Here is a 14,017-nt window from a genome sequence, read left to right as displayed (position 1 = left end):
ATTATTTGCCGCAATATCGACCTATTATATTTAAAACGCCTTTAATATATAGCTCTTAAACGTACAACGCACATCAAGCACAATATCATTCAATAAAAGGGCACGCCAAAAATTGCTTGACGAAGTATTGTCGTATGTCGGTACTTTAAATGCCCTTCTCTGCTGAGAATATTTGTCAGATTGTTATGATATCTTGATTTGTTATTGTGTACCTTTTAAACAATATTATTTATTTATTTTAACAACCTTATCCGTACTATTCGGGACTTAGATGGCGTTGGTTACACGAAAAGTGCGCACATAGTAGCAATTACGAAACAATTACACATGAAGTACAGTCCTGACAGAAGGAAAAAAAAAATGTTATCAGCATGTCTACAATCGCTAGTTTAGGAATTTAGATAACAGAGATAATTACTCACGGCTCTTACGGCGTATATTATTATTGGTAAGTTTGTTACAGCTAGCTCGCTTCCAACATAACGCCTCGCACACGTGAAAGACGCTTACAGAAAGTAGGTGTACGTTTTCTTGTGCACTATCCTCTACATACGAACCTATAGCAACCAACTAGCCCAATTAAGAGCCTTGGTACACAGTATTTTAAGGAGCCCGCGCAGGCTATCTTTGCAGAGCCTTGGCCGGGCCGAGTCTCGGAAGCTCATGTCAGCATGAGCCCGGGCTTGTAGCCATTGGCTCGGGCTGGGTTCGGGCTTCAAACAATGGGCCGGGGCCGGGCCCGATCGGAAATTCAGGCCCGTGCAGGGCTCACCATTCCGCGCTGCGGCGGTTGTCAACGACATAGCGAAAAAGTTGAAAAAGCGAACGAACCTGCAGCGGTCTTATGAAACGCTGCAACGAACATGGCTGGTTTGCATCAGCACGCGCCTGTTAAAGTACACAACACCGCTAGCTTGGCATTTTTCAGCAACCAATGAGCACACTTTGTCGGATCAAGCAGACTCGATCGCTTGTATCTTTACGATATTGTGTTACCAGTAAAGACCGGACATTCGAAACCTCATAAGAGCAGCCGGAGAAGGATCTTTAATCGACTGCCTGGCAGGCAGCAACTGAGGCATCAGTACAAAGATAGCTTTTGCCTGGCTTCGCCCCCCTCTTAAAAAAAAAAGGGAAAAGAAATATCTATACACTGCGGTAAACGTCATTGGAAAAGCGCGCATTGCTGTATGGCTCTGGGGGTCTTCAATCACATATGCATGCACAAAACAGGCGTTTTTATTTTCGATCTATAGAGCTAGATAAAGCACCGCCAAGAATTCTTCACAAGAATATAACTTTTTTTCCTATAGCTTTAATCACACAGGTTGGTGTGGCATAGTTGCCTTGGGCAGTAAGGTTTTCTGTTTTATGAAGCAAATAACTCAAAGACTTAAAATGTCTTTATTCCATAGCTCTTAAACGTACATCGAGGACAATTTCCTTCAATAAAAGGGCATGCCAAAAATTTCTTGATAGAGCATTTGCTTCTGTCGGTACTTTAAATGCCCTTCTCTGCTGAGAATATTTGTCAGATTGTTATGCTATCTTGATTTGTTATTGTGTACCTTTTAAGCATTATCATTATTTATTTTAACAAGTTTATCAGTCCTATTCGGGACTTAGAGACGAGTGGGTTGGTTACATGAAAAGTGCGCACATTGTAGTAATTACTAAACAATTACACATGAAGTACAGTCCTGACTGAAGGAAAAAAAATTATTAACAGCATGTCTACAATCGCTAGTTAAGCAATTTAGATAACAGAGGTAACTACTCACGGCTCTTAGGGCATACATTATCATTGGTGAGTTTTTTATAACTAGCTCGCTTCCAACTTGATGCCTCGCAAACCTGAAAGACGCGTACAGAAAATAGGCGTGCGGTTCCTCGTGCACTATCCGCTCCATCCGAACCTACAGCTACCAACTAGCCCAATTAAGAGCCTTGGTAGTACAGTCTTTTAAAGAGCCCGCGCAGGCTGACTTTGCAGGGCCTAGGACGGGCCGAGTCTCTGCCGCGCGGGCTCAGTTCGAGCCTGCTCCAAGTCAGCGTGGGCCCGGATTTGGAGTCATGTGCCTGGCCGGGCCGGAACTGGCTTTGGGCTTCACTTCAAACAATCGGTCAGGGCCGGGTCCGGCCGGGAATTAAGGCCCGTGTAGTGCTCACCATTCCGCGCTGCGGCGGTTGTGGTAAGTTTCGTTGGTCGTGCGGCGTGCGATATGATGGAACTATAATCAAGTGTTGAGCAGACTCATTAATGAGGTGTTCTTCAAAGGGAAGCTACCCATCTGACGTGAGCCTGAGCCCAAAAATAATGGCGATACCTGTTTATAATGCGAATTTTCGTGGCTTCGCGACTTACGTTGTATAAGCAGTATACACTATATACTGCGCTTCGACTGCATATAAGAAATTTCTTGAGAAAACACGCGACACGTGCCTTAGATATAGCCAAACATTCCATACTCTGAAAAAAAAAACGTCCAAGAACCATCTGTGCTAGAGACCGAGACCAATTAATAATCGGAAATAACGCCTTCAGTTAGATGGCCCCAAACCACGTGAACTGTACGAGCTGACCACAACGCAGAGAAAAAAACAAATGACCCCAGCGAGAAACGCTGCTACCGCACACCTGCCGGCATCTTGACTCAATATAGGCTTTCAACCCCTCCCCCCTCGCCTTCTTCATACCCCTTTAAAACCATCTCGCTCTCTTCTCCTTTCCTGCATTCGTCTCTCCTTGCCTGTTTTCAACAAGCCCTGCTTCACTGGTGCAGGAGTCGAGCTGGTTCACGTGGTTTGGGGTCGTGACTTCGAACGAGCTTGGAAAACAAAAAACAGACAGAACGAAGGAAGCAGGGTGGTATGCATGGGATGAAGGCGATAGAGAGGACAGTAATGTATGCGTGCGCAAAAAGACGAGACAAAGAGGAGTAGTGGACAACGACGGCGCAGAACTGACAACTGATTTAATCGAAGAACGGAAGAAAGGACAAGCTGGCGGTGCATGATAACACAAAACAAATGGGGGGAGGGATAAATCTTCAGTGCCTCCCCGCCTCCCCCACCCCTTTTCCGCTGCGCTCGTGTACGGCAACGCGAGGCGCTGATGACATGCGTCAGAAGTTCATAAATTGAAGGTTTGGTGAGCGGCAGGCTCAGTTCGAATCGTGGAAAACAGCAGAGCATCTTTACTGTGCCCAGCATAAGCGTGTGTGCCGTGGCATATATCAGTCGTGTTCTGCAGTGATGGTTTAAATGAACGCCAGTGACGGATTTCTTCGGATCTGTATGATTTGTAGTAACGAGCGTGCCATATCCAACTTGCCGCATCGCGGTTCTTTGTGTTCGCAAGTCGTCGCCGTCAGCATGAGCCAAGAAGGTGAGAAGAAACGGCGGAAGCTTTACTTGAGTCCTGGGTCCTCTTTTGTTGTCCCTCGCTCAACACTATAATACAACAAATCTGTAGCCTCTTCTCTCAAACCTAGTGCTGCTGAGACTGAAGGTCCTAAATCCGTGTGATCGTCGCCTCCAGGCAATGAAAGCTGTACAGAGAGCTCTTCTGACAGTGACAGCGCAAATGAGTCCAGCCCTGAACATGCTGAACACACGGATGACGAAATGGTGAGCACGAAAATTTCTGACAGTGAGGACAAAGATGCACCCACAAGCAGAGAAGATGGCTGCAGTGATAGTGACGAGCACCATAGTCACAATACCGTGCCGCCTTTTGAGGAATCGGAACTGCTGGCTACATGTGTGGGAGACTGGTGCAAAAACTCTTCCTGGATCAAAAACCACAGTGGCAGTAGTTATAGTTCTGATAATGTCTTTTATTGCATCACATGGATTGCCCTAGACTGCAGTTGATGACTTATTGAAGCTTGGGGAAGCTTTGTTCGGCTTTCAGAACACCGGCCTACCTCGCTCCAAGTATTTATTTAGAAAGCTGTGGTCAGCAAACTGCGCCTTACTGGCCAAATATCATTACTGCTGAGTGAGCGTGGCGAATTGATGCATATATTCGACGACAAAAAGATCCTGTCCTGCTGTAGCTGTCATAAAAATTCAAATGTGTCTGACATGAAGAGCGGAGGATTTTCACTATTTTAGGCGTGAGGAAGCAGTTTTCTGCTTTGATTCCAAGGCTCTCAAGTGTGCTGTATGACAGCCTCTGTGAACTAAGGCAACAAGCAGAAGACAGTTCTCGTGCAACGAAATACTTTACAAGTGGTCTTACATGTCGCTCCCTCCATAAAAGAGGGGTGTTAAGATGGAGTGACTTCACAGTCATCATGAACACTGACGGCAGTCCACTGTATAAATCATCAAATTCTTCAATATGGCCTATACACGTTGTGAATGAGACACAAAAGTGTAATTCTAGGAGGACTGTGGTTTGGCCGCAAGCATCTAGATATGAAAATATTCCTCGGTAAATTTATTGAAGCAATGAACACTATCGGTGAATTTCCGTGGAGATAATCATCGATGTCAATATTCACAAAAATCTATCCAGTGTGTATGTGTGTGGATGCACCTGCAAGAGCAGCTTTGAGCAATCATGTTCAATTTCATGGCTTTTTTGGGTGTCCATGGTGTCTAGCCTGTGGAGAAAGCCAGGAAGGTAAGTGTACTTATGGCACACTTTAAAATGAAGTGTAAAATTTATGTTCAATTGCTAATGTTTAATTGTAGTGAGCATAATGCATGCTTTATAAAGTATTTCAAATGTGTCTTTAAGAATAGTATTAAATATTGCAAGTCACTCATGTACTGCCTTGCTCAATACGATCTTGAACATGTCGCTATTAAATCTACTCAGGTTATTGTATTGTAACAAATGAGCCTAATTGTACAATGAATACTTAACCAGCACAAAATTTAGGGTACTTTGCGCATTTTATTGGGCAATAAAAGAACCACTTTTCAGCACCCCTATGAATGCTCATTGCATTAATTAACCCTTGAATATATCATAAGCTGCAACCTATATTGGGTGTGACAGTGCATGGTAGCTTATACTGGCATGTCTTATTTCATCTTAATGTAATTGAGAGTAGCAGACAAATGGGCAAATCGCACCTGGAGCTCTGCATAAACTAGAGCAAGTGGCCAATAGTTTCACACCTTCTGATAATGATTGTACTGAGGGTATTCTGTGCTTTTGAATAAAGGAACATAATCTAGGAACAGGTAAAAAATGGGAATTATAATGGTAGATTAGGAGAATCACGCTACTGCCATTTTCTAGAAAACGTCCTTTCTGTGAAACTGTCTCCATTGCCACTCTTCACCAAAGGTGGTCCTGTTTGCCAGAATTAATCAATTCTTGCTCAGAATTCTGCTGCCTCAAAGTAACCTTGAGGCACTTATCTGTTACGGTGAGTGATTGTCTCTACTGTAGCATACTTGTGCTTTTAGGCTATGTGTTTAGATTGCTAGGCTTAACTTGTAGCGAAGTGAAGGGTGATAATAATGGAGGTTCTATGGAACGACCTATTAAGAGCCTTCTTACATTCCTAAGTAAATCTTGCATGCCATAGATGGCTCCGATTGAGCTGCTAGTACAGTAGATTCATTCATTAGCTTTATAATTTTTACTCCTTCAGGGCGGCGGCTGTACAGCAACCCAAGACCTGATGTGGAAAGAACAATGGCAGGTGTCTTGAGAGACATGAGACTTGCATCCAAGAAAAAATCTCCTGTGAATGGACTGAAAGGGATGTCTCCACTGCAAAAGCTGCCATATTTTGACCTTGTCACACTGTTGAGTACATGCATTCTGTGCTCTTAGACATGACAAGGGAATTCACTGATTACTGGCTGGACTCCTCAAACAGTCAAGAAGCCTATTGAATTGGTAAGTACAGCACAGTTGTTTTTAATTGCTTCCTAACAGGTTAACTACAGCAGGCGCACTTGCTTGGTCACAGTAGTGTGTAGGGAAACTCGACCTTGTTCTTCATGCTTTGACATGTACCACATCATTGATAAGGAAGCATTGCTAGTACTTTGAGTTGCTTCTAGTTTATTATACTCATGACTGCAAAGTAACTTAAAAAGAAGCTTTCTATGGGTTAATGATCCAGCATTTGCGACTGGCAAATTTATTTGGCTTGCTTATTTTTTGCACATGCTGCATGACAATCACTTGTGTGGACCTCTAACACTTCTAGTATAAACAGCACCTTTAGTTTTATCTTAGGCTTGTCTTGCAGGCTTAATCTTATCATTATTGTGACAGATTTTATATTGCTCAAAATCCTTGCCCTGTTTTCACACTTTCAATAATTGCTCTGTCATAAACAATCCAGGCTACCCACTTGGAAATTGACTATGAGGCAGTCAGGTAATTTAAAAACAAAAAAAAAGTCTTCTGTCCAGGAAAGCCAGCATATAGGCTCAATATTGCCACCTGGCCCTTCAAGTAATGTAAATTATCAATAGATTCAGTCGTACAATATCTCTACACATGCGAAGCAGTCTTGTGACATGTCCAACTATTTTTAATGAATGATGCAGTTATGTGGCAAAGTTTGGATGGTTCCTTTTTAACAAATGGGTTTCACTATATTTAGTAAAGAATTATTTGTCCTTACTTATACCCAGCTATCGATCTTTGAATTTTGCTATTTTTAACCTCTTGTTTACATTGTGCATTTTGAAGTTTGCAGATGAAATTTTAAAAAATCACCCATTGTAGATTATGTGAAGCTATAGCGTATAAGTGATTAAAATGTTTTGCTACTTGCAGGCCGCCCAAAGACACTTGAAGCAATCAATAAACGCTTGCTGGGCATACGTCCTCCACATCATTTCACACGCTTGCCCTGGGCACTTCGAGAGAGGTGCTACTGGAAAGCCCATGAATGGCGCAACTGGTTGATATTTTACTGCTTACCCTGATGCTGCCGTATTCTTCCTCCAAGATACCTTCGGCACTTCTCACGCCTGGCTGAAGCAGTTTTTACCTTGCTGCTGGAAGAGCTCTCGGTTCATCAAATTGATCATGCAGGTATGAGCACTTTGGCTGTAGTGAACCAAAGTTACTAAAATAGGGGGTGGTGCTTTGTGTGCCACACTAACATATATGCGCTATACTGAATAATCCCCTCCGTGGTGGCTTATTGGCTAGAGTGCTCGACTGCTACACATAAGGATGTGGGAATTTATCCTGGCTGCAAACTCTGCTCTTCAGTAGAGACAAAAAGCAAGGCACATGTTTACTGTCAGATATCAGTTAACATTTAAGAATGCCGGGTGGTCAAAATTACCAGAACCCTTTCTAGTATGTCTCATATAGCCCGTGTTTTTCAATTTTTTGTTTCTTTAATCAACCAATTCAACAAATATATGTGATTTTATTGCCTTATCATTACTATCATTTACCACTCAATGGTCCATCCCTAGAAGAACAAATTACCATGATTTTTATGCCGCCTCTAATTTCTGACACGTGGTGCCGACTACTACAAAAATGGCTTTTAGACTGAATGAGCTGTATAAGCTATTGCTTAAAGAAAGCTTTAAATATCACCATTACTGTTTACACCTTTGGCAGCTAAAAAAGGGCTCGCATAACATTTAGCTACACTCTTGCACATTGTGCCAACCACAGGCACTCTATCTCCGGAACCATAAAGATCAGTGCAGGATCCCAGACGGTGCAAATATTAAAAAATGCTCACTTGAATTAACAGCAGACCAAAGTGGTGTATTATGTGACTGTTTGTTAGGGGTGAAATGACAGCAATAAGCAAATATGTGGTTATGCTTACATGTGATCTACATCAAATTATACCTCAATGTATCTGACCTAAAAGCAAAACCCATGAATGCTAGCAATTAGGTTTACACTGCATAATGCTGGTATATCAGTTATATAACTGTAGTCACCTTGAATGCTCTGGTAAATGTACAATTAAACTGATGTTTATATGCAATTTTTTGTTTAAAACACCTTCTGAGAAGCTTCCTCTCCCAAGCACCTAGACTCTATGGACAACGATGCATGACATTCAATGCCCATCAGCTTCCGCACCTGGCACAAGCTGTTCGCAACTTTGGGCCTTTTTGGGCACATTCAGCTTTCACATTTGAGAGTGGGAATGGTGCATTTGTTAAATTCGTGAATGCAGCTTAAGGTGCGCCCGAGGAAATTGTTGAAAGAGTAGTGATGTTGCAGGAGCTAGATATTCTGTTATCAGTACTGCCATTGCCTTCTAATGTGCAATCTTTGTGCATGACATTTATTGACCACCCAAAAACAAAGTATGCCAGATGTATCGGAACTGGATGGACGTTTGGTCAGCCAAAAGCTGCGCCTTCCCTCTCTAATCGAGAAGCTGCACGCTTACAGTTATATTTTGGTCATGTATTATCTTTGCAAGAACACTTCCGGTTTCATGCCGCAGAAAATATAAAGAGCTCTAAAAGAAGTTGAATAATACATCAGTAAACAAGCACTTTAACCTGAATGATTAATCTTATAACCTAAGGTAATGTTGCACAGCCTCAGGAAGGAACAGCCATTTACATTAGGTAGCAAAGCAACACTAATCCATAGAAACTATCCCGGTAACTCTCTTAATATGGCCCTCGAAAATGCAAGCACTTTAAACCACAACGATGCACTCATGAAACGACCAAAGGCCAACACTGAATGCCAGCCTTATTTTGTAACTAAATACTTCAATGCCCTTCCAAACATAAACAATATTCTGCGGAAATACCATCCCATATACTAATGTGTAATGAACGCCTGATGAAAATATTTCCAGAGGCACCAAGGGTAACATACAAACATAACGCAAACCTCAGAGATATTCTAGTACATTCTAAACTCGACAACAAGCATTCAACACAGCCACACCCTTGCTCTCGACCTAGATGTAAGACATGCAGTCACATACAAAAAGACACATGGTTTAAAGTAATGCAAGTGATTTCACTTTTCACGTATCAGGCTTTAACTGCACATCTTCAAATGTTATCTACCTTCTAGAATGCTCCTTCTGTCAAACAGTACATCGGAGAGAGAGGGCAACCAATGAACATAAGGCTTAATGGACATCGAGCAGACATAGGCAAAAACCTCCCAAAAGCAGTTTCCAAGCATTTCAATCAGAAAGACCATCAGTTCGAAGAAATTAAATTATTTATTCTCCAGTCAGGCTTTAAATCTGCAAGGGACAGAAAATATAGAGAGGCATATCTAATTCATAAATTTAGAACGTTGGAACCAGCAGGAATAAATATATCTAAGAGAATGTTAGAATCTCTTAGGTATATTCCCTCTGCATCATAACTATTCGGGAAAACAATCCCATATAGTGTTAATTGTAGTTTATTCACAACATATGTACACTCTATTCCCTTTCGCTATAGCATAAGCTGTACATGTTTCTCCCAACACATTTCCTCCTTATCACTTGTTGCTTGAGTTTCTCCTCAAACTTTTTTTTTTCACTTCAGGAGTATCTGCACCAAACCAGCTTAAGTGGTGACTAGTCATCTACCCAGTATTGTAGTTTTTCCTGGTACTACCGCTTTTACTTCGTTTGCAGGCCACAGGATCCCTGGTTCCAGGCTGCGAAATACACACTGAAGAATGTTTTTAGTTCACTGTATGACCTACTTTCTTCTCACCCATCCTCCCCTCCCCATTCCTTCACGAACTTTCTTCTCACCCACTTTCCCCCCTCCCTAGTTTTTCTTCTTTGGAAGCAAAAGAGTATTTAAACCCCTGCTAGTGATGATCGCTTTGCCCAGACGAAGACAATTCCACTTGTCAAAACGTTGGCTCGCCTGAAAACTGAGGCGTACACCCTTTACCCTTGTTCACTGCTCCTTCATACCGTGTAAACCATCTTCTTCCTCTCGTTCTACCTCATTTGAAGTAGTAGGCGAACATGTCTACTTAGGATAGGTAGTAACAAGTGCATGCAGCTAGCACAGGACTGAGTGAATTGGAGGAGTGTGGGAGAGGCCTTCACCCTGCAGTGGGTATAGTTTGGCTGATGATGATAACAGGAATTTTTAAGTAGTCAAGGGTTCGATAAAAGTTCGTCTGGTCAGGCATGGTAGTAGAGCAAAAAGGAATTGCAGTCACTGACCAAGTCAACGTGAAAAAAGAAGACGTTTCGGAGCCCGTACGGGTTCCTTATTGACAATGAGGCGGACAAGGCGAGGGAATGAAAAAAAATTCCATTCCCTCACCTTTCCGCCTCATTGAGATCAAGGAACCCGTACGGGTTCCGAAACATCTTTTTTCATGTTGGCTTGGTCGGTGACTGCAATTCCTTTTACTCTAGAAATTTTTAAGCTCTACTTTCCCCTTCAGGCTGTCATTAATTATTACGGCACTGAAATCCATCTGGCATTCAATCTATTTTATAATTATTTGCAATATCACAAACATATGAAACATTCTCTATCTGAAGGAACACACACTGGGTGACGACATTATCAGGTGAGAATAGATGAAGATTTCGATTTGGAGGAGGACGCTTACAAATGTGCATGTACTTGATATTTTGGAACACTGGCTCACAGATCACCAATTTTTGGCAAACAAGTGCAACCTTTCGGACATCTACAGTGAAGGAACATATGACTATTACAAGCCAATAAACACCATTCTGCATCTTCAGATATTCAGGGACAAACATCTCAGCCACAGTCTCTTCTAGAGGAACTGACCTCAATGAAGCTCCGAGCAGATGGGTACCGGTCCCTCTTATGGCACGGGTCTTTATCATTCTATTTCTCTTTCTAAAAGATGTAATGAGAGTTCCACAAATCTGTTTGTATTCCTCAGCCAAGTCTTCATTATACAACGTTCTGCGACCTGCAGAGGCACACCTTGTGCAGCAGTCACATGCTTCAATAACTGCCCGTTTCCATTCTCAAATGGAAATGTGGAGATCCCCCATAAAGGCCCCAACATTTCAACACTTTTTGAAAGATGTAACAGCTGCTGCACATTGAATGTTGCACTGCTTTGTCCATACAGTACCACTACTCTATTAACAAACAATGACAGAAGCTGGTCTGCTTCAATTAAATCTGCATCACTGACACATGTCTCGATCAGAAGGAAAATGCCTTGGCACAATAAAGAAAAATGATGCAGATACTTGTCAGGAATCAAATCCTTTAAACAAGCAAGAGCACAATACAGCATCCAGTACAGCCATTCGGTCGCCTTCCAATTCTTGCGCTCACCAATTGGCCTAGGCAAGCGGCAGAATAAGCTCCTGAATATGTCTACCAATGTAAAAAGGTTTACCAACAGCAGTTAGCCACACCTCAGTCAGCTGCTGTGCAACTCCCTCTAGCACACAATGCATATAGTCGGGTGGCAAACTCCACACAAGGTTAAATCCTTGGAGGCCCATGACAGGAGAAGGCCCTTTAACCCCATGCACAGGCTGGCGCTTACTGTGGGCATCCTGCATGTCTCGAACCATGTTGGTGTGGGTACGTGGCAATGCCGACTGGCTGCCTGGAAGGTACCGAATAGTTCCTGCGAAAGATAAAGCATGAGTATTTTACAACAGAGTTATATTATGACGAAAAAATAGTGAAGATAACCACAAAGAAATAAAGGCAAATTAGTTTTCATTTTTATATGTCATTCCGTGCTACATTTAAATGCACAGCAACCAGTCCAATTTTCAGCCTTAGCCAGGTTATATTTAGGTAAAAGTTGCTAAATTGAAATATGCACATTCAAACATCCAAATAAATGCAGTAACAGCAATTAATAGATGATTTTCTATATAAAGCAACTGCTAAGAATCAAAGGGGGAACAAATTCCTTTAAGTTATGTAGTGCCCTAGAGGTGTTTTGTAAAGTACACACAGTGGGATATCAGAACACGAACTCTGAGCAGCCACTGTCTGTGAGGGTTTAATTTGATGAAGCTGTACCATATGTAGCACATGAGACTTTTCAGTAACCTTGGACATGAAAATAAAAACACTATGGGCAAAACTGATATTGCAGTAACAGCAATGTCGTACAGCACTGTATCGGGATTCAAAATGCTATACTTATACAATTAAATGTCAACAGTGAACATTAGGTACCAGGATGGGATAAATGTAGTTACTGTTTACAAAAGCCTATCTACTTCATCCCATTCCTGGATTAACGTGCTGGTCAGTTCCAGCATTTCTTTGCATGACGAAATAAGGTAGGACATCCAAAAGCCATGACATGAATGATGGTGTGTTTATTAGAGCATCCATTCACACTTCCAGGCTACTAAGAATGTTTATCAGATGACGCATGCCATACAACCAAATGCAGGCTCATGACAATACCAATATAGGTGGTGAAGAGAACAGTACAAAACCAGGTGCCATAGTCTCAAAGAGTGTGTCCGTAGTAACAGAAATGGCTGCCAATGAATTTATTGCAGATGTCCGACTTCCATGCATTATTCCTGTCACATTTAATCACTGTACTAATAAAAAATGTTGTCCTAATGTGCATCGAACAAAACAATTAAGTCAGCTGGTTGTCTACTTTCACAGGATTTTACAAATAAATCACAATTCAAAGTGAACATCATGCAAAATGGCTTACCATCAACAGCTGTTCCTGTGTGAAGGCACCAGGAGCACCCCAATCATCCATTAAACTGCTTCATGTTCAGCAGTGTTGCTCTGGCAGGCGAGTCGACGCAGCAGCATGCCACAGCCACCCTAGACTGCACAGTTTCGTTGCCATGTCTCCACACTATGGTGCCAATTTCGTTAAATGCCTTCACAAATGCCTTCATAAATAAATATTGAGGAGGATGAGTTTTGGCAAACCACAGTGCTCCTACAATTACATTCTGAAAGCGAACATTAAATGACAGTTCATTATTAGGCAGCTGAACTGGCCGCACGCTTGCTTTACTTGATTTGAACACTGGTGATCCATCGATATATATGGTGACTGTCAAGTCACTCCACTTCGCTTTTACTCTGTTTCTTATGCTCCGGTAAAGCCGCCCGTCTGTAATGTCTGCAAACATTCCAGGTGAAGATGAGGCCATCCCTTTCAAGCGTTCGAATAGTGCCATAGAGCAGTTTGACACAGCATTGTAAATTTGTTCCTTTAGGTCGAAAATAAGAAAGAAACTGTCTTTCGCTGTGAGCCACCGCACCGTTCTCGTGGCACTGCAGCGCTTGCATGTGAATGTGTCAGTTCGTTCTTTTCTACTTTTTCTGCCAAAGTACTCGAAGCAATCCTGGCAAAAGAAGTGCACCTGAAGTGAGTCCAGTTCGGTCTCCCACAGCTTCCGAAACATGTGCGTGGAGTCGGGCACAACATCACACCCACAAAGTGTGTTGATCAGCTTCAAGAGCCCTTTGACCTGTGCCCAGGAGAGACCCGCATGAACGATGTAGGTCAAAACAAGAATGGCCTGTGTTTTATTGATGGAGAGGTTCGGCAAGGATTCACTTGAACATTTTTCGAAGTATTCTTTCAATTCCTCATCACACGTGCTGAATGATGCTGACGCGTCTTCGCACGGACGGCTGTCTTTGTTTCCCGTGTCATGCTTAACGAATGGCGATTCGTATCCGGGATGCCCGTCTTCGCTGTCTTCGCCTACCTCAGAAAACGACCTCGTCTCATATTTGTTCGCCTCGCCTTGGCAGTCGAAATAATCTTCGTCGTGCTCACTGAAAGATGCTGACTGGCCGCCGTTCGGAGCGCCGTCGTCGCCAACCTCGCCGTGTGGCGCAGACTTGTCTCCGCTCGAAAGGCCGTCGTCGCCATCCTTGCCGTGGGGTGCAGACTCGTCTCCGCTCGGAGGACCGTGTTCGCCACCCTCACTCGGCGAGGTTAACTCGTGAACGTTTGCAGGGCTGTTCGAACTTCTACTAGCGTGAGCAACGTCCGGCTCGTCGCCTCCTGACACACTACCACTCAGATCGCTAGCTTCAGCTCGCTTTAGCTCTTGGTACCGCAGCGTCTGCCTGGGTACAACTTCCAGCTTCCCAG

At 42.9% G+C, this 14,017-nt stretch overlaps 3 pseudogenes; 2 read left to right on the top strand and 1 right to left on the bottom strand.

Moving 5' to 3' along the window:
- Positions 1 to 3,375: 3,375 nt before the first annotated feature.
- Positions 3,376 to 5,566, top strand: LOC146188327 (uncharacterized; annotated as a pseudogene).
- A 117-nt stretch (positions 5,567 to 5,683) lies between these two features.
- LOC146188326 (uncharacterized) lies at positions 5,684 to 8,452 on the top strand (annotated as a pseudogene).
- Positions 8,453 to 10,765: 2,313 nt separating this feature from the next.
- On the bottom strand, positions 10,766 to 11,468 carry LOC146188325 (uncharacterized; annotated as a pseudogene).
- Between the last annotated feature and the right edge of the window lie 2,549 nt (positions 11,469 to 14,017).

The sequence above is a fragment of the Amblyomma maculatum genome, chromosome 5 (genome assembly GCF_055883805.1).
Source record: "Amblyomma maculatum isolate TAMU_Amacu chromosome 5, ASM5588380v1, whole genome shotgun sequence".
NCBI lineage: Eukaryota > Metazoa > Arthropoda > Arachnida > Ixodida > Ixodidae > Amblyomma > Amblyomma maculatum.
The sequence above is the reverse complement of the archived record's forward strand: the minus strand, read 5'-3'. Positions and strand labels throughout refer to the sequence as shown.